The sequence below is a fragment of the Pleurodeles waltl genome, chromosome 5 (assembly GCF_031143425.1).
Source record: "Pleurodeles waltl isolate 20211129_DDA chromosome 5, aPleWal1.hap1.20221129, whole genome shotgun sequence".
NCBI classification, from domain to species: domain Eukaryota; kingdom Metazoa; phylum Chordata; class Amphibia; order Caudata; family Salamandridae; genus Pleurodeles; species Pleurodeles waltl.
Genome location: NC_090444.1, coordinates 1,067,457,603 through 1,067,478,795, shown reverse-complemented (window position 1 = coordinate 1,067,478,795; position 21,193 = coordinate 1,067,457,603).

Here is a 21,193-nt window from a genome sequence, read left to right as displayed (position 1 = left end):
GTTGCTAAAGTTGCCCTAAGTGGGAAGGGTATGCCCATACCCTTTCTCACTGTGCCACTGGATTCAAGCTAGCCTGGCCGATGAAGGGTGATACCCAGAAACCGGTCCCAAGATGCTTGTTTCCGGTCCAGGGAGGACCTGGCCTGGCAATTCGGGCTGGATTTTACCCATGGGGAACAGGGTCAAGACTGATTTGCATATGGCTGGGACCAAACTGGGGTGGCATGGTGAGCAAAATAAAATGGATTAAACTCAGATCTGTGACTGGGGGTGAGTGTTTGAAAAGTTTCAACACTCTGTCCATCATCATTTTGTGTTACTAAAGTTGCCCTAAGTGGGAAGGGTATGCTCAGATGTGGGCCCCTTGCTCACTGTGCCACTGAATTCAAGCTAGCCTGGCTGGTGTAGGGTGATACCCAGAAACCCGTCCCAGGATGCTTGTTTCTGGTCCAGGGAGGACCTGGCCAGGCAGTTTGGGCTGGACTGTTCCCATGGGGAACAGGGTCAAGACTGATTTGCATATGGCTGGGTCCAAACTGGGGTGGCATGGTGAGCAAAAGAACAATGGATTAAACCCAGATCTTTAACTGGGGATGAGTGTTTGAAAAGTTTCAACACTCCGTCCATCATCCTTTTGTGTTGCTATGCAGACTTCAGGCCTTTGCTCAGGGATGGGAGATGATGTCTTCCCAGGGGAACCTGAAGGGCATAACTAGAGTTTAACATGCTGTGCTCTAATATAGCCTAGGTGGGAATTAGTCTATTGACTCTAGTGACAATATGATAGCATTATTTTTATGTTTTGCTGTCCTTGTCACAATTTTAATCCTGTCATGCTTTATCATTGTGGTTATTGCAGTACATGCTTTATTATCTAAGATGCAGTTGCTTGATTAAAACCTTATTGAAACATATACTGCCTCTGCTTGTCCTTGTATATGTGAGACTAATGTAACTGAGCGAAACTGATGCAATCTGAGTGAGCACAATTTCCCTGAGGAGTCAATTGTGTCAAGCTCTTGGCCGGCCAATCATCCCTGCTCTTGGGTAGAGATGAGGTACTGCTAGTTAACTGGAACAAAACACCTGGATTAGGCCAACAGGTGTCACCTGCAGTGGGTTAGACTCAGCCCCCACACCGCAGGCATTTCTGCTGCTCAAATCCAGCAGTCTCATTAGAATAATGAGAGCCTACGTGACAAGCTCTGTAACGCCCTTCTCTGATTGGCCAGCCTCAGACAGCCTGGCCAGGCTGCCTTCGTGAGGTGAGAAGTGGTCTGGGCTGAACACAAAGTATGTGACTCGGGGAGGAGACCTGCCTCAGCAGATGGTGAAACAGGATGAGGGAGAGCAGCCAAACTGGTCTTCAAAGGCACGGAAGGACATTTGAAGCAGCTCAGGACCTCCCCCACTTCCTGCAACCCTAGACAATTAGGTGCCCTCTTGATTTGATTAGGAGAGGACATGAGAGGGGTGAGTTTAGGATTTTTAGCCACACCAGTGGGTGGGCTCAGTCAGATCTAACCTTCAAAAATCACTTTCAGCCATGTTGGATTTTGGAAAAATGTTGCTCCCTGGGATCGATTTTTGCCACACTTCCCAGGAAGTGGTCATCAAAGAGGGAAGGAGCCTACCTATGATTGGACAACCACGACCACCCTGCTTTCCACCCAGGGGCCTGGATAAATATGGCAGAGCTGCACCAACACCTCAGATCCCTTCAAGAAGAAAGACAAAGAAGAAGAAGGACTTCCCTGCTGGACCCCTGACCTGCACCTGAACACTGCACTCTGAAGGACTGCACCAGCTGCACACTTGGGCTTCACCACTAAATGGACTTTGCCTGTCTTCTACTGCTTCAAGAAGGGACTCCCTGTTTGTTATAGGTACAAAGGAGGTGCCTAGAGTCCCCTGCATCATGTCCTGCAAGCAGAGCCCAGCTGATCAGTGTACAGTGGCCATTTGAGGATTCTGGCCAGGTGCATTCTGGGAATTGTAGTCCTAACTCCCAAGGCGTGACTCAGAGCTTCTGGAACCTTGGATCACGTTGTGGACCCTTCAAGGACCTCTGGAAGAAGATCCAGAATTATGGAGACATTTGAAGAAACTCCATAAGTTGAAGAGGTGCATTGTGGGAATTGTAATCCCAGACCCCAAGAGGTAAACCAAATCCTCTGAACCCTTGGCCGGTGCGGTGGACCACTTCCCTGAATCAAGAAGTACTTCTGAAAGTAAGTGTAACAGTGTTACCGTGTGGGTTGCCTGAACTCTAGATGTTTTTCCCTGTCCAGTGTCACCTTTTTGAACCCTTTGAGTGCTAGTTGCTTCTATGCACTAGATAACCTTAATTCTTTAAAAATCATATCTCTGGTTTCCTGTACCCGGTTTTAATCATTTTGGTATAATTTTAGAGATAAAAATACAGGCCATCATTAAGACATTGGCGGTAACTACCGCCTACCGCCACGGCTATGGCCGCCAACATACAGCCGCTGTGGCTACCAGCCGCCTACGCGTATCATGACCGCCGATGGTATACCACCAGAATGCTGGCGGAACACCGCCGATGGTAATGGCTGCGGATGGTGGTAAGGCAGTGCTGCTGACAGCAGCACCGCCACACCAGCAAAATACTGCCGACCGTATCATGTCCAATGATACGGCCTGGCGGTGTTTTTCTGGCAGACGCTGCTGCTGACAACAGTGCCGCTGACCGTCTCCAGCCAGAGGACCCCCTGCAAGCAGGTAAGTCGGGTTCTCCGACAGGAGAGGGGGTGGAGGGTGTTGTGTGTATGTGGGGGGTGTGTATGTTTTGGAATGCGTGCATGTAGGTGTGAGTTGCATTGAATGTATGCGTGAATGAGGGATTGTGAGTGTTGGGTGTTATGAATGCATGTGTGTGACAATGTATGTTGGTGTGTGTTGTGGTGTGTGGGTATGTATGTGTGCATGCGTGGGTGGTGGTGGGTATGCGTGTGTGCATGTGTGCATATGGGTGTGGGTGCTGGTGTGTATATGTGCGGGGGCAGGAGGGGGTGGGTGGGGGAGGACTCTGGGAGGGGAGCAGGGGAGACCCCTATCAGTGCCAGGGAAGGTATTCCCTGGCACTGATAGTGCCTACCACCATGGTTTTCACGGCGGTGAGTTTGACACGAAAACCATGGCAGTAGGCTGGGTCGTAATCCCGAGGGTGGGATTGTGATGGCCACCGGGCTGGAGACCAAAGTCCCATTTTTTTTACTGTTGGCCTGTGGGCGGTATTAACGCCGATTTAACTCCGACCGCCAGGGTTGTAATGAGGGCCATAATCTATTGTTATAAATGGGTGTTGGATTTTTATTCTGTTTTGTGTTTTACTTATTTACTATTTTGTGATTTTTAAATGCTTTACACACATGACTCCTAATTAAACCTTTTTGCTTGTTGCCAAGCTACCAAGGGTTGAGCTAGGTTTAATTTATTGAGACCTAATTGGACTTAAGTCGAGGTTAGTGGCCTGATGCTAAATGAAGGTACTTACCCACCCTTACTAATAATCCACTTTCCAACAATGCTGGCTTTTAGGAACCAGACAGCCCACTTCAGGAAGCTCGCCCAAGTGATCCTGGAAGCAAGCCAGGAAGATATAAAGCACTGGTATGACCAGAATGCCACTCTGGTTGAGTTCCGTCCTGGTCAAAAAGTTTGAATGATTGCCCTAGTGGATCCTAGGGTTCTCCAGGATAAGTGGATTGGGACATTTGAGATAGTGGAGCGCAAGAGTGATGTCAACTATCTGGTGAACTTGCGGACTCCCAGGAACCCTTTGAGGGTCCTACGTGTCAATCGCCTCAAGCCTCATTTTGAGAGGACAGAGGTAATAATGCTCTTGGCAACAGATGATGAGGTGGAGGAAGAGAGTGAGAGTCTTCCTGACCTCCTGTCTGCCAAAGAGAAAGATGGTTCAGTGGAAGTGTGACCTCTCCCCCTCACTGACCCAGAGCAACAGAGAGAATGTCGCCAAATATTGGGACAGTTTGTCCCCCTATTTTCCTTGATCCCTGGGGTCACTCATCTGTGTACACATTATATGGACACCAGGGATAGTCCTTCTGTTAAACATAAGGTTTACAGAGTGACTGACAAGGTTAGGGCTAACATCAAGGATAAGGTATCCAAGATGTTCGCATTAGGGGTTATTGAGTTTTCCAGTAGCCCTTGGGCCAGCCCTGTGGTCTTGGTTCCAAAAGCTGCTGCTCCTGGTGCCACTCCAGAACTCAGGTTCTGTGTGGATTACTGTGGACTCAATGCGGTTACTCAGACTGACGTGCACCCTGTCCCATAGCTGATGAACTCATTGATCGCTTAGGGGTTGCCAAATATCTAAGTACTTTTTTCTTAACCTCTATATTGGCAGATTGCTCTGACTGAGGGGGCTAACGAGCGGTCTGCATTCTCCAACCCAGATGGGTACTACCAGTGTAGGGTGATGCCTTTTGGGATGAAGAATGCCCCTGCTACCTTTCGGAGGTTGGTCATCCAGGTGTTGGCTGGACTGGATGACTTCAGCGCAGCCTACCTAGATGACATTTCTGTGTTCAGCTTCCCTTGGAAGGAACACTTGCAGCACCTCTGCACAGTGTTGGAGGCCCTGCAGAAGGCAGGCCTCACTATTAAGGTAAACAAGTGCCAAATAGGGCAGAGTTCTGTGGTGTACTTGGGACACCAGGTGGGGAGTGGCCAGGTGGCATTCCTACAATCAAAAATTGACACCATTCTGTCTTTGGAGCCCCCTACGACTCAGACTGAGGTGAGAGCATTTTTAGGTCTCACAGGCCATTATAAGAGGTTTATCAAGGGGTATAACACTATGGTGGTCATTACAACCCTGGCAGACGGTGTTAAAGTGGCGGGAAGACCGCCAACAGGCCGGCGGTAAATAAATTGCAATTACGACTGTGGCGGAAACCGCCAACAGAGACAGACACTTTAACACTCAGACCACCACGGCGGTAGAAACAAACAGCACGGCGGTCACCGCCAACAGACAGGCGGAGGACAAAGTACCGGCAACACTATTATGACAGGCCAATCCGCCACCTTTTCCGGGGCGGATTCACCGCAGATAAAAACATGGCGGAAACAGGAATTTCGAAGGGAAAACGCTCACCTCTACACACCCCACGAGGAATGAGGACAGTATGGAACCGGAACACCAAATTCTACCTGCAATAGTCTTCCTGCTCCTCTACCAGGAGCACGAACGCCGGCGGCGAAGACCACGGTGAGCACTGCACCTACGGCACAGGGGAGGGGGGAGGCAAAAAACAGGGACACACACACACGCAACACCCGCACCCCCACCCTCACCCACTACAACACACACACTAATACATGTTGATACATTACAGTTACACCCCCCAAGCCCCCCGGAAGAATGCAAAGACAAAAGGAAATGATTGTAACGATTGTAATATATTAAAATCCAGTACTCAAAAATATGTATATACACTATAAACAAATATATACACCAATAATACAAGTCCAGGTATTGCACCATTTATAGTCCGTGGACCACTGGGCCCAAAATGCATGGGCGAGGCCCATACTCGATACCCGATCAAAACAGAAAGAACACTGCAGGGGCATCAGATAGAAATACAACAGGCACCTCAGGGGGGAGGGGGGGCACCTCAGCCGGAAGAGTGCACGACGCCAGATCCACGAGGGGGCTCAATGACCTTTGTTCAATCCTGGGGAGTGCAAAGCCACAGTCTCTCAAGTCTCACAAGTGGGTGGGTTGCCCACTGCTATATCCTGAGGAGTGCAAAGCCACAGTCTCTCAAGTCTCACAAGTGGGTGGTTTGCCTACTGCTATATCCTGGGGAGTGCAAAGCCACAGTCTCTCAAGTCTCTACAGTGGGTGGTTTGCCCACTGCTATATCCTGGGGAGTGCAAAGCCACAGTCTCTCAAGTCTCTACAGTGGGTGGTTTGCCCACTGCTATATCATGGGGAGTGCAAAGCCACAGTCTCTCAAGTAGATAACAATCTCCACTGGTTCTGGAGGGGGACTGGTGCCCAGAGTGCTTCATCCTGTGAAGGACAGAGGTAGTGGATGGAATGTCTCCACTGGTTCTGGAGGGAGACTGGTGCCCAGAATGCTTCATCCTGTGAAGGACAGAGGTAGTGGATGACAGTCTCCACTAGTTCTGGAGGGGGACTGGTGCCCAGAGTGCTTCATCCTGTGAAGGACAGAGGTAGTGGATGGATCTCTCCACTGGTTCTGGAGGGGGACTGGGGCCCAGAGTGCATCACTCACCCCGTGATGGACCCAGTTGCGTCAGTGCCCCTGCCGCTCATGGGCTAGTGGTGCTTGAGTCGGCGGTGCCCTGTTCAGCGGTGCTTGAGTCGGCGGTGCCCTGTTCAGCGGTGCTTGAGTTGGCGGTGCCCTGTTCAGCGGTGCTTGAGTCTGCGGTGCCCTGTTCAGCGGTGCGTGAGTCGGTGGTGCCCTGTTCAGCGGTGCTTGAGTCGGCGGGGCCCTGTTCAGCGGTGCTTGAGTCGGCGGTGCTCTGTTCAGCGGTGCGTGAGTCGGCGGTGCCCTGTTCAGCGGTGCTTGAGTCGGCGGGGCCCTGTTCAGCGGTGCTTGAGTCGGCGGTGCCTTGTTCAGCGGTGCTTGAGTTGGCGGTGCCCTGTTCAGAGGTGCTTGAGTCGACGGAGCCCTGTTCAGCAGGGCTTGAGTTGGCGGTGCCCTGTTCAGCGGTGCTTGAGTTGGCGGTGCCCTGTTCAGCGGTGCTTGAGTTGGCGGGGCCCTGTTCAGCAGTGCTTGTGCTGGCGGTCCTTCATGGCCCAGCGGGGCTTGTGCTGGCGGTCCTTCATGGCCCAGTGGGGCTTGTGCTGGCGGTCCTTCATGGCCCAGCGGTGCTTGTGCTGGCGGTCCTTCATGGCCCAGTGGTGCTTGAGTTGGCGGTGCCCGGCCCAGCGGGGCTTGTGCTGGCGGTCCTTCATGGCCCAGCGGGGCTTGTGCTGGCGGTGGCCGCCTGGGCAGCTGGACTGGGGCTGGCGGGGCCCTCCAGGGCAACTGGGCTGGGGCTGGCAGGGCCCTCCTGGGCAGCTGGGCTGGGGTTGGCGGGGCCCTCCTGAACAGCTGGGCTGGGGATGGTGGGGCCCTCCTGGGCAGCTGGGCAGGGGATGGCGGGTCCCTCCTAGGCAGCTGGGCTGGAGCTGGCGGTGGCCTCCTGGGCAGCGGGGATGATGACGGTCTTCTCCGCCGCGCAGCTCTTCCCAGAATTGCCGGGTTTCTTGTGGCCCTTCCCCACCTTGGAAGGTGTAACAGCTGACTCCACACTCCCACCGGGACCCCTGGGAGCAGCTTTGGTGGCTGGAGTCTTCCCCCTCTCACGCCGGGCACTGGCCAACTTCTGATGCTTCACAGGGGGGGACTGGCTGTGCTGTGGCTCCGTGCCACACTGGCTGTCCTGGTGGCCGGTGCACTCCACATACCTGTGACTACAGGCACCACTGGTCCCGGAGATGTTGTGGCTGAGGTGCTACTTCGGGACCTATGAGATGGACGGGGCGGGGGAGGTGTGGGAGAAAGGTCAAGGCTGGACAGGAAAATTCTTTTGGACACACTGGGACGGGTAGCTGGAGGGGGTTTGGGAGTGGAGGAAGAGGTGGTGGTAGTAGGAGGTGTACGTTTGGTGACTTTGGGTGCAGGTGCATGCACTGGAGGCTGTCGTGAGGTGGATGGCTGTTGGGTGGGTGTGTGCCTGCGTTTGTGTATCTTCGGAGGGGGCGTCACAGACACACTGAGAGAGGACACAGGGGACGTGTCAATGGTAGTGGGGGTGGTGACTGCACGTGAGCGGGATGTGCTGGTGGGTGTGCTGGTGAGGGACGTAGTGGCTGTAGAGGTAGTGCATGCAGGTGTGAGTGTAGACGAGACTGGGAGGGAGGAGGGAGACGACAAGGAGGGGGACACAGTGGAGGCAGTGGATGTTGGTGTGTCTGCATGTGTGTGTTGCTTGCGTGAGTGCCTGTGGGATGTGTGGTGCTTATGTTTGCCTGAGCTTCCCTTGTGTCGTGAGGTGTGTGCAGGCTGGTCTGATGGTGTGGCTTGGGATAGGCAGAGGTACAGGGGATTGGGTTTGGGTGGAGGAAGTTGGAGGGGGAGGCTAGAGACGTGGACAATGGCTGCCATCAGTGCTGAGGCCAGAGTTTGAAAAGCTCGGTGAAGGGCCGCCTGACCAGAATGAATGCCCTCCAGGAATGCATTTGTTTGTTGCAACTGCCTTTCTACACCCTGGATGGCATTCAAAATGGTAGACTGCCCAACAGTGAGTAACCTGATGAGGTCAATGGCCTCCTCACTGAGGGCAGCACGAGTGACTGGGGCAGGGGCTGAGGTGCCTGCGGCGAAGGTGATGCCCACCCTCCTGGGTGAGCGGGCACGGGGCAAAGGCTGACGGGCTGAGTAGAGGACGGTGCTGGTAGGGGGGGTGGCGACTGTACCTGTAGATGCGGGGGCACAGATGTTGCCGCCACCACAAGGGAGCTCCCATCAGAGGACGAGTCCATGTCGCTGGTCTCAGCTCCTGTCCCCTCCGTGGAGCTCCCCTCGCCCTCCGTCCCACTGGTGAATTCCGAGTCCGTAGTCGCGCCCTCCAGGGCCATGTGGGATGCAGCTCCCTCGTGCTCCGGTGCCACTGCTCCTCCGCCTGATGATGCTAATGCACACAAGAACAGGAAGACCACAAAAAGGGGGGGAGACAGAATAAATACATGTTGAGTGCATGAATTACCGCTACCGTTGGCAGACAAGACAGACACAGAGGCCCCCTGCACTACGCCGTGCTCTTGGGCTCCACAGTTCAATTCCTGGAAAATGGCCTACAAGGCTATGGATGACATCTGCACACATAGATGACACAGAGGCATGAATAGCTGTACTTGGCACTCTACAGAGGTGGGGTGGGGTGCCACAGGGCCATGCCTTACGGAGGGGCCTAGCCTACGGAACTCGCCCTGGCCTAGGGAAACCCACAGCCCTCCTCCCCCACCCAGACAACTCCACTGCGCGCAAAGTCAGCTGAATAAGAGTGTACTCACCCCCTTGTGTCTGCTGTGATGCCCTCAAGGGCCCATCCGACTCCGGGTAGGCCACCGCCAGGATCCTGAACATCAGGGGGGTCATGGTTTAACGGGCACCCCTCCCACGTTGGGAGGCCATCCCCAGCTGAGCCTCCGCCGTCTTCTTGCTCCAGCGGCGAATGTCCTCCCATCTTTTCCGGCAGTGGGTGCTCCGTCTGTGGTAGACCCCCAGTGTCCGGACGTCCTTGGCGATGGCACGCCAAATATCTTTCTTCTGGTGGGCGCTGACCTACATGAAATGTACAGGGGAAGAAGAGAAGTCATTACCAACAGCACCGTCAAAGTGAGTGGCCCCCATCCCTACCCTTGCCATGTGGCACATTCACTCACCGTCTTTCATGCATGCAGCACTCTGCCCCCTTCCTTCTTACATCCAGCCCTCTCCACACAGGCATAGCCCATACAACATGCTCCCTGTGTACTTACCTGTTTGTCTGGAGGACCGTAGAGTAGCGTGTACTGGGGAGGACCCCATCAACGAGCTTCTCCAACTCCTCCGATGTGAAGGCAGGGGCCCTTTCCCCAGACGCACGAGCCATTGTCTCTTCCAGACTGAAGTCACAGCAGCACTTGCAGTGTAGGTCCTCTCCTGTCGAAGATCAGGTATCGAGTGATTGAAGTGATAGAAAATGGCGGTCACGTCCGCGATGGTGCGTACCGTCACCGCCGGCGTACATCGTCATTGGCTCCTGGGACCCATAGGGTCCAATGTTAACCAATGCAGCTTTGCGCCGCGGTCTTCAACCGCCTACCGCGACCGTGTACAACGCCAGCGCAGTTACCTCACATCCCATTGTCCCACTTCACACCGTGTGTGGCTATTAGGTGAGCACCTGGAAGCAAGTCATTGGGAATGGGTGTCTGGGTCTGGGGTTATCCCCCCAGGTTAGTGTGTGTCTAACAGTTGCCCCTCACCATTTGCAGGTGACTCTGGTTATCCCAACCTGTCATGGCCACTGACCCCAGTGAGGAATCCCAGGACAAGGGCAGAGGAACGCTACAATGAGGCCCATGGGCGAACTAGGAGGGTGATCGAGCGGACCTTCGGCCTCCTGAAGGCCAGGTTCAGGTGCCTCCATATGACAGGTGGATCCCTATTCTACTCACCAAAGAAGGTGTGCCAGATCATCGTTGCCTGCTGTATGCTTCACAACTTGCCTTTGCAACCACAGGTGCCTTTTCTGCAGGAGGATGGTCCAGATGGAGGTGTTATTGCAGCTGTGGAGCCTGTGGACAGTGATGAGGAGGAAGCAGAGGAAGAAGACATGCACAACAGGGACTCAGTGATCCTGCAATATTTCCAGTGCGACACAGGTAAGAATACAATCCTGCCTACTACATGTACTTTAACACTACTACCTCTCTACTGTCTGTCGTTTTCACCCAATGTATGGTCACTGAGTTGTCACTTTCCCTTACGGTTTCACAGATTTGAGTTCCACTATGTGACATCTGCTTAGATTCCTCATGGACTAGAGCTGTGTGACATAGGTATGTTGACATAACTATTTTAAAAAACATTTTGTCACTGTAATTGCTAATACACTATTTCAAAATCACAGACAGACTCCAGATCTTTTTGTGCTTTAGGTGTGTTTATTTAAATGCTCACAATTGGAGGGGGTAGTGAAATGGTAAGGGGTTATGGCGGAGGAGTGTCCATGGCAGAGTCCAGTCTATTAGTCTCACAGGTGCATTGCACATATGGGCATAGGAAGTGGAGCTGCAGCAGTTTAATTATGGACAGGGTGACAAGGTGGGACAGTAGGATGACAATCAGGGTCGTCTCATTTCTTGGGGGGGGTCTTGGCATCTTGCTCTGTCTTTGTCCTGGATCTCAGGGACCATTTGCGGGGTGGTTCTCCCTCTGCAGAGGGTGGGGTGCTGGTGTGGTGGTCCTGTGGCGGGGCGTCCTGTCCACTAGCGCCGGCGGAGGTTGTGGGCAGTTCATCGTCCATGCTAGTGTCAGGGGCCCCTTGTAGTGCCACAGTGTCCCTCCTGGTGTTGAGTACTTCCTTCAGCACCCCTACGATGGTGCTCAGGGTGGAGCTGATGGTTCTGAGTTCCTCCCTGAAGCCCATATACTGGTCCTCCTGCAGGCACTGGGTCTCCTGAAACTAGGCCAGTACCGTTGCCATCGTCTCCAGGGAGTGGTGGTAGGCTCCCAGGATGGAGGAGAGGGCCTCGTGGAGAGTGGGTTTCCTTGGCCTGTCCGCCCCCTCTCGCATGGCAGCCCTCCCAGTTCCCCTGTGTTCCAGTGCCTCCGTCCCCTGGACCGTGTGCCCACTACCACTGCCCCCAGGTCCCTGTTGTTGTTGGGGTGGTGGGTTATCCTGGGTTCCCTGTAGTGGTGGACACACAGCTGATTGACGTGTCCTGGGGACGGAGGTATGGGCCCGCTGGGTGGGTGCTGTGCTGGTGTTTCCAGAGGGGGGAAGGTCTGTGGTGGCCTGTGCCTGTGTGAGGGGAACCGACTGTCCAGAGGTCCCCGATGGTCCGGGCTGGTCATCTAGATCTAGTTGGACAGAGGCGCTGTCATCACTGTGGGCCTCTTCTGTTGGTGGTGTGGACATGTGTGGACCCTCCTGTCCGGTGACGTTGGGTAGGGGTCCTGCAGGGGTATAAAAGGATGTTTATTAAATCTGTGTGTGTAATGGTGTGCAATGGGTGGGTGACCGTGTACCCCAGTGCTAGCATTCCTGTGTGGGAGCTTGTGTGATGATGGTTTAGGGGGGTGTATGTGTGCATGCTTTGGTGATGTAAGTCCATGCTTTGTTGTTGCATGCAGGGCTTGGTGTTGGGATGTGTGGTTTGTGATGTTGGGACATTTGTGAGGAGTAGGAGTGCTGGGGGTGAGGGTGGGGGTATGTGCTGGTATGGATGTAGGGTGGGGGATGTAATAGTAAAGCTTTGTCTTACCAGAGTCCATTCCTCCAGCTACTCTTGCAAGGCCCTCAGAATGCAGAATCGCCAAGACCTGCTCCTCCCATGTTGTTAGTTATAAGGGAGGAGGTGGGGGTCCGCCGCCAGTCCGCTGAACCGCCTGGTGGTGTCTTGAGACCACGGAATGCACCTTCCCCCGTAGGTCGTTCCACCTCTTCCTGATGTCTTCCCAATTTCTTGGGTGCTGTCCCACTGCGTTGACCCTGTCCACTATTCTTCGCCATAGCTCCATCTTCCTTGCAATGGAGGTGTGCTGCACCTGTGATCCGAATAGCTGTGGCTCTACCCGGGCGATTTCCTCCACCATGACCCTGAGCTCCTCCTCCGAGAACCTGGGGTGTCTTTGCCGTGCCTTGGGGTGATGTAGGTGATATGTGGGGTGGATTGTGTGGTGATAAGTGTGGTGATATGTAGTAGTGTGTTGTGTGAGGTGCGTGGAAGTTGTGTGGGTGATGGTGTTGTGTGCCTGTGGATGCTGTTGTTCTTGCTGGTGGTGTTTCTCTCTGGCCTTCTCTCAGTAAATTTGTCGTAGGGGTTTTTTGGTGATGTGGGTGTGTGTTTTATATTGTATTGGGTGTGTGGGAGTGGTGTGTGTATGTGTATCAGGTGTGTGTATTTCGAATTGTCCAATGTGGTGGTGTTTTGGAGATGTGTGTGTATTTTGAGCGCGGCGGTGTGTACCGCCAATGGAATACTGCGATTGAAAGACCGCCACGTGGTTTCGTGTGTTGTGAAAGTGTGGGCGTATTTCTGTTGGTGTGACGGTGGAGGTTTTGTTTTCGCCACTTTATCACTGACCTTTGGTGTGGCGGACTTGTGTGGGTGTCTGAATTTTGGCAGATTCTGAGATGTGGATCATAATAGCTGTGGCGGAATTCCGCGGCGGTGTGTTGGCGGTCTTCTGCACGGCGGTAAGCGGCTTTTACCTCCAATGTTGTAATGAGGGCCTATGTATCCACTTGCCATGCCTAAATACATTTTTACACATGTAAGGCACCCCTAAGGTAGGCCCTAGGTAGCCCCATGGGCAGGGTGCAGTGTATGCTAAAGGTGGGACATGTACTGATGTGTTTTACATGTCCTAACAGTGGAATACTGCCATATCTGTTTTTCACTGTTGAAAGGCCCATCTCTCTCATAGGTTAATATGGGGACTGCCTTTAAATATTCTTAAAGTCCAAATTCCCTTTGAGAGTAGATAGAAATGTGGAGTTTGGGGGTCTCGGAACTCACAATTTAAAAATACATTTGTTATTGAAGTTGGTTTTTTAATTTGTAATTTTGAAAATGCCACTTTTAGAAAGTAGGCATTTACTTGCTTTCATCCTTTTTCTATTGTCTTTTTTAGGCAGCATTACTGTAAAAACTACTGAATAGAATTACATCAAATTTAGCAGGAAGTTACATCTTAGTCTTCAAATTGCACTTTTTATGATTTGGAATAAATGTGTTCTGTAGTTTTTGACAAAATAAGTTACAAAATATTTGCATATCTGGATGGTTGGGTCTGAGGGACTCCCGCTAGAGACTTGCAGGAGTGCCAGTTCAAAAAATAGAGCACTATCCAGTTAAAGTTAGACTCCAGCAGGAGCAAGCGCTTTGATGAGCAGCCAGCAACATTTTTCTAATGTTGCTGGCAGCCATTGAAGGATTCAGGGACTTAGGGCCTGATTTAGATCTTGGAGATATTACCACCAGTCACCTTCAACGGCAATCCATACTACTCCATCCAGCTGATGGTGGTCACACTGCCATATTTAGCTTTCTTGAGGTTCAACTGCCATCAGCGTCGACAGAGTCTCCACCACTACACTAGCAATATCCTGCAACATACCACCAGTGCTGGCAAGTAGCACTCCGTCGGGATGGCAGCATTGTGCTGACCATATTTAGATAACATAGTTGAGCTGGTGGTGTACCAGCGGCAGTTCCATGACAACAGGAGTCTGTCTCAAGACTCGTGCATCATTGTACTATGGCTGTGGCTATTGGATGGATGTTAGCAGCCCACTACTGATATATATTGGACTACTGTAAACACCTGTACAATATGCTATAACACACACTCCATCTCAGACCATGAACCTTTTCCATTTCACTGCAGAACACCATATGAGGACGACCTTGCCACTGACCAGTCAGGTTATTTTCTTCTTTTTTTCCTGCCTCTGTTTTTTCACCTTTTTGTTTTTCATATTTTTTTTATAACCCTAAGGACACTAATATATTTATTTTCTGATTAATATGGCAGGGAGGAGGAACCTACGTTTTACAGAGGGAGAATTCACAGTCATGGAGGATGAAATTATGAGAGTTAAGTCACAATTGTTTGGAGCACAAGTACAAAATACTGCCATATCTCAGAGAAGGCAAATGTGGAACAGAATAGTCAATAGAGTGAATACTGTAGCTAACAATCTTTGCACAAAGGAGGAAATTGGGAAGAGGTGGAACAGCCTGTGGGGGAGAGTCCATTCCCTGGCCTCAAGCATCTTGTGGAGGCCCAGAGGACTGGTGGTGGTTCTCCCAGACCAACATTACACTTCTTTCCCTGGAAGGTGAAGGTCTTGCAGATCCCACATCCTGAAGGCTTGACAGAAATCCCAGGTGGAGTAGATACTGGTAAGTTACACCTATATATGTGACATGTGAATGTAGTGACAAATGGAGTAATTGCCCTTTACCTAACCATTCATAATGTTTCTAGACATCAATCAAAACATATATATTTAAACTTCATTTTCCTAAATACCTCATGTTATCCAAATCAGCAGCAACATGATTGTTACAATCTATTTAACAATGACCAATATGTATTGCCAGATTGTGTGTTGTACTTCATGAATCACCCCTTGCATTTGCCTAGTCCATTTCTGTATTTCAGTGTAGGTCGTTGTACTTCAAACGACAGGTTCCAAACTCCATCCACATGCACACAAAGGTATAGTGCTTGTAAGTGGTAGCTTAACCTATTCACGTTATACACAAGTGTGTACATGGTAAATGTGTGCCTATTTTCACTGTATTGATGTTTTACTCACTTTTATTGGCAGCAGTGTTTACAAATGCCTAAACTACCATGATGCCCTGCTTTTCTGAAAAACAAAAGTGTAATGTGATGTTGCCCAACCTCACTTTGCTTCCACATATACACAAAAGTCAAAGCTTTACATAGTTGTCATTCACTATTTCACGGTATGCATCAAAATTTCATATGTTGTGTTGATCCAGTATGTTGTCACCTTCTTGTTACTCCATTGAATTGTTCTACTTGCTTGCATAAATCATACTTTATATATTTATAGGTTTCCATTCATATTATTTGGCTTGCTGAACATAAGTAGTATTGATACACAATTTGCAGTGCTTCTATGGTGACCAATGCCATTTAATCCAATAAGTTGTAGCATGTTTTGTGTTTGAGACAGCGAGGTCTTAAAATGACTCAGTTCTGAAATCTCCTCTCTACTGCGTTGAGTTAGTTGCATGTCTGGTACATGTAATGTACACTTTCTAAATAACGTTTTACATTTCAGGACATCTGTCAATCATTGTTACTGAAATGTGCATCTGATTACATTAAGCTGCATGAGTACAAAGTAAAACATCACTCAAAGGCCTAAACATCCCATTAATCATAATTTTTTTTTTTTTTTAGGTTGCTCCACCTGCAGCTGAAGACACATTTGAAGTATGATACAGACCTTTAATATCTTTTTTTAATTCATATTAGGGCCAACATCCAGGGCCATTGGATCGCCATCTGCAAACTAAGACACCTCCACTACAGGCCAGGATCACAGCCTTCAGTGATGACACCACTCCTGCAAGTCCAGATGATGAATGGATGACTGACCCATCTGGTCTGTCTAGGCAAACAGCCCCAGTGAGTCAAAGTCAGCCCACATCTACACCTCCCGCGCCAGCTCCTACAACAACACAGCCTAGGGATACCTCTACTTCTTGTGTCCAGAGGAAACACAACTCCCATCTTGTGCCCCCAGTCCTGACTACTGTTGTGCAACCACCACAACCTCCAGTTGTGCCAGGACCCAGTGGGATTTGCCACGTTGTCTCAAGGGTACAGGGTAGTGAGTGTAGGGGTCATGGAAGGGAATCAGTAGGCCAGCAAATCGAGGCCACTGGTATCATGGTCATCCAGACCACCATTGATCGAGTGTAGGGAGCAATACAACAGTCTCAAGACGTGATGGGCCAGGTCCTAACAGAGATCCAGGGCCTTAAGCAGGTGCAGAGGGGACACATTCATGACCTGAGAATCACAACTCCAATTTGTGCTCCTTGAATGGGGTGATGTTTGACATTTATCATCACATGTGCAGAGCTTTTCCTATACCATCTGCCCCTGTCTGTGGTCCTTCACCATCAGGACAAAACAGCCACAGACTGAGAGGCCCTGACACAATAGGAAACTGGTCCACCTACCCCAGGCCCTGCACCTGTAACCCCTTTGCCTCCTGAGGATACCTTCATCCGGACCACCAGGAGAGCACGGCAAGACATCCACCACCACCTCCAACAGATGCAGAACCTAATTTCCTCCACTGTGTTTCTACCATTCACTCTGTGAACTATTTCATGGACCTATTTACCTTTTTTGAGGAGAGTTGTATTTTGTACGTTGGACTCCACAATATTTGTGCTAAATAAATTTAGTTTCATTCAACATGATAGACTTTAGATTTTTATTCTTGTTCTTTTTTATTCTGGTTACAAATATACTGCACTTGTTTTTTTCAAAATAAATACACATAAAACAGAGTCAAAGACTTGTGTTGTACTTATTGTGGTAATTCCTTTTTTATGTCTTCTGTGCACCATCATTTTTGACATTTGTAAAACAATATGACACTAAAAAAATTAATAGATACCAACTTCGTAATGTGATTCCATGGAAAAAATATGGAAAAAGAAACAAGGAAATCTGAATGTATTGGGGTCATACGTTTGTAGGTAACCCATCTGCGACACAATCAAATATGCCTCTCACAAACCATGCAGAAGCCAGACAGTGCCATTTAGAGTTTTACACTCCAGAACTCTGACACCATGGAAGGAAGGGAATTTTATAAAATCTAATTAAAAAGGCAAACTACTATTGAATCATAACCTCAGCTGGAGCCAGACATCCTTCCTTCATAATAGGAATCCTACATCAATAACACTAATAGACTACATGATGGCAATAACATACATTGAGGCCAAATGACCATTTCAGGACACTGTGGCAGTATCTGGTGCAATGTCACAACCACCATTCAGTTGTATGAAAAAAAAAAGTTCATTCAACTATGAGGAGGCACATCAACAGCTTTCTACACTGAACACAAATTGTAGACATAGCCAATGTGAAGGGAGACCAGTATGCTATATCTTCATATACACATGTGGTTAGAGCACGTTAAGCAGCACATATTGGGTTGGTGGTAACATGCAACAGAATACAGGTCTGATACAATCGAAATAACTTCCATTCAGTCGTAGTGCAAGTTGTTTCTATATAAGATTTGTCCATCCATAGTGAGTGTCTGTCCCAGGATCAACCCATGTTCACTTTGTACTTTCCAACAGCAACATATCAGTGGAAATGTCACAACTTTGAAATGTCCAAATGAAGATGATATGATGAAGGATCCTATAACAGAATAACAAGGGAAAATGAATGTTTTCACATATACAATTTGACTGGGATGATACGTTAGGAAGACAGATAGCACAAGCAAAGTTATCCCATGTCAATAAACGCAGTAGTCAATGTAGGGAAAATGTGATCCACAAACATCTTTGCCTTGGACTTTCCTGAACTGATCATTCCTACAAAATTACTATCACAGACTGATATGTTCAGTATGTCACAAGTTGTTCTGACAGTGGATGTCACAATATGTAAGGGTACACTTACACTCAGGTGAAGAAGTGGTCAATGACATCTTGACGTAGGTCAATTCCTTCCTCTTCACCACTGTCTTCAATGGGCATTTCAATATCCTCACCCACTGGCTCTTCACAGTCTCCATCCTCTGCGTTGAATGGGATGCTCTGTAGCAGGGCGATGTTATGCAGCATGCAGCAGGTAACCGTGATTTGGCACACCTTATCAGGTAAGTAGAGGAGGGCTCCACTGGTCTTTTCCAGAACCCTAAATCTGGCCTTCAGGAGCCCAAACGCATGATCCACTAGCCCCCATGTTCCTCCATGTGCCTAATTGGTGTTGTTGGATTCCTTAGTGGTGCCAACAACCATGGTCAGTTAGGATACGCTGAGTCTCCTACATGGAAGCAATACATTGATAGATTGAATTAATATCAAGCCATTGTACATCCCTAAACTAGGATGAAAGCAAATGATCATCAAGTCATATTGTACTTACCAACAAGCCAGGCCCTGTCAGGTCCAAGTTGTGACATTTGCAGGCGTATGGTGCTATTCCATAAAACAAAGGATTCATGTGTTGACCCAGGAAAGCGGGCACACACATCTGAGATGAATAAATCCGGTAAGCAGGCAACTTGCACATTGATGGAATAGAATTTCTTCTGATTGCAGTAGACCTGTTCTTTGGCACTTGGTGGCTCCAAGACAATATGTGTGCCATCAATTGCTCCAACCACATCTGGTAGGCCGCCCAAATCATAAAATTCTCCCTTCACAAGGACCAAATTCTGAGCTTTTAGAAACTGGATGAAGCTGTTGATGTTTCTCATCATTGAAGCAAGGGCTTCTTGTAGTGCACCACTGAACGTTGACTGTGACATGCCTACACATACTGCCACAGTGTATTTAAAGAAGCCTGTGGCCGCAAAATGAAGTACTAGCATGATTTTCACTATTGGTGTTATTGCTGTTGTATTCCTATTGTGAGGCAGGAGATCAGACTCCAGCTGCTGACACAAATCCAGTTTGGTTTATCTATTGAACCTGAACTTTTTTACTATGTTCCTTTCCTCCATGGTGGCAAGGTCTGGAATTGGTCTGACGACTTGAGGATGCCTTCTTCTATCCATCCCTAGGTTCATATGGCTGTATATAAGGAAAACAAACTATCAATTAAAATCGTCACACATGAATTTCACAACCAACACATATCTTATGTTTTGGGTAGATTAGTGATCTTATTGTGTCATATATGTGCCCATAATTTTGAAATATTTTTGCTACATGTCTGACTTTTGTTTAACAAATAATGCGTGAACAATATATTTGAAATATACTTGCACGTTATTTTTTATTTATATTTTTTCAATTACCGTCAAAGGAAGTATAACATACACTGTGGCACTATCAATGTAAAGCACAGTACCAGTTCACTGTTTTATGTGTCATATTTTGGAAAAAAGGTGTTGTACATATGTGAGATTCGTACTCACTAATTTGAGTGCTGAGGACACACAAATATTTTTAAAACTATACAGCTTCATGTTCTAAGATGACAGGTGCCTGACCTTGTCATTAGGACATTGACTATACAATGGCTGCTGGTGTAAGTTGACAGTGTAGTAGGTGGAACACTCCACGACAGACACTGTCTTAGGCTAACGTGTGTGATGGCTATGCATGAAAGCCAATTACTCTGTCCGTCTCTGCCACAAAGCGTGTGCTCCATGTACTTGTATGCGGCATCAGGAAAAAAGCTCACTTGTCTCCTAACACTGAAGCCAACAATACCTCCTCGGCCTTTGCTGCTGTTGCCAACCTCTGGGAGCCAGGATGCTAGGTAAATCAGGTAACAGGGTCCCTCCCTTCTCCACTGAGGAGTTGGAAATCCCCACCAGGGGGTTTCTGTTCCTGTTTCCTACAAACCAGCCATAAGAGAACCCAGAGGAACAGGTACATGTTTGAGTGGGAAATGCTTGACAAAGTAATTTGTTTCTCCATTCTACACAGTCTAATTTGTCCCCTTTTGTTCATAAGTAAAGTGTTGTTATTGGAGTGTAGTGAACAGAATAATTTTGCTGTGTACAGAATGTTGTTTGACAATGACAGGAATGTCTGTACATTGAAATGAAGTCACCTGAAGAAATAAGCTAAATATTCAGTTCATGTTACTCACAATTCCAGATTTAATTAGACAACCTGTAGGCTCCTTACCTCCAGTGACCAGTAGACACTGCACTAGTAGTATAACTGAAAACATACAACCCATGTTGTATGAAATGTAAAGTGCAAGAAAAATCTTCAAAGGTGTGGAGTTGTCTGATCCTGTTCTAGTGAAATTACACCCCATAGTTAGAAATCTTAGAGTATCTCTGTGTTTCAAACATGTAATGGTGCCACATATGGGGAAAGGTATTTCCTATGCTGCAAGTCTAAATTACACTGGCCCTCAATCATCTATACTAGCATGTCCCATTACTATGCACACTTGTTCATACATCACCGAACACAATGTTCTCACTGACACATGACAGCCCTTCCATACTGCCCTTAGTCACTATGGCCCTCATTATGACATTGGAGGTAAATTCCACTTACTGCCACGCTGACGGCTGCCAACTTTCCGCTGCGAAGGCGGAAATCCGTTCTCAATATTATGACACACACACCAATCCCACACTGTTACGCCAACAGAACAATGGGCACTAAATTATGACACACGAATCACCGCGGTGAACATTCAACGGTGGTAAACCATTGGCGGTACATACTGCAGCGCTCACAATGGATACCCACATACAAAATAACACTACATTGGACAATTCAAACAACACACACCTGACACCCATACACACACCACACCACTATAAAACACACACCCACAGTCCCAGCAACCCTTTACGACTACAAACCATTGCCAACAGAGAGACACCAAGACCACTGACACAACTGGAGCCACACACTACTCACACCTATACACCACTCACACACTCCACATCACACACCCCAAAACATTACCCAATACACCCTCACCAACACACCTCACAGAACACCCATGGTACCAAAAAGACACCCCCGTTTCACAGAGGAGGAGCTAAGAGTCATGGTGGAGGAAATCATCAGGGTAGAGCCACAGCTATTTGGAGCACAGGTGCAGCAGATATTAATAGCCAGGAAGATGGAGCTATGGCGGAGAATCGTGGACAGGGTCAACGCCTTGGGACA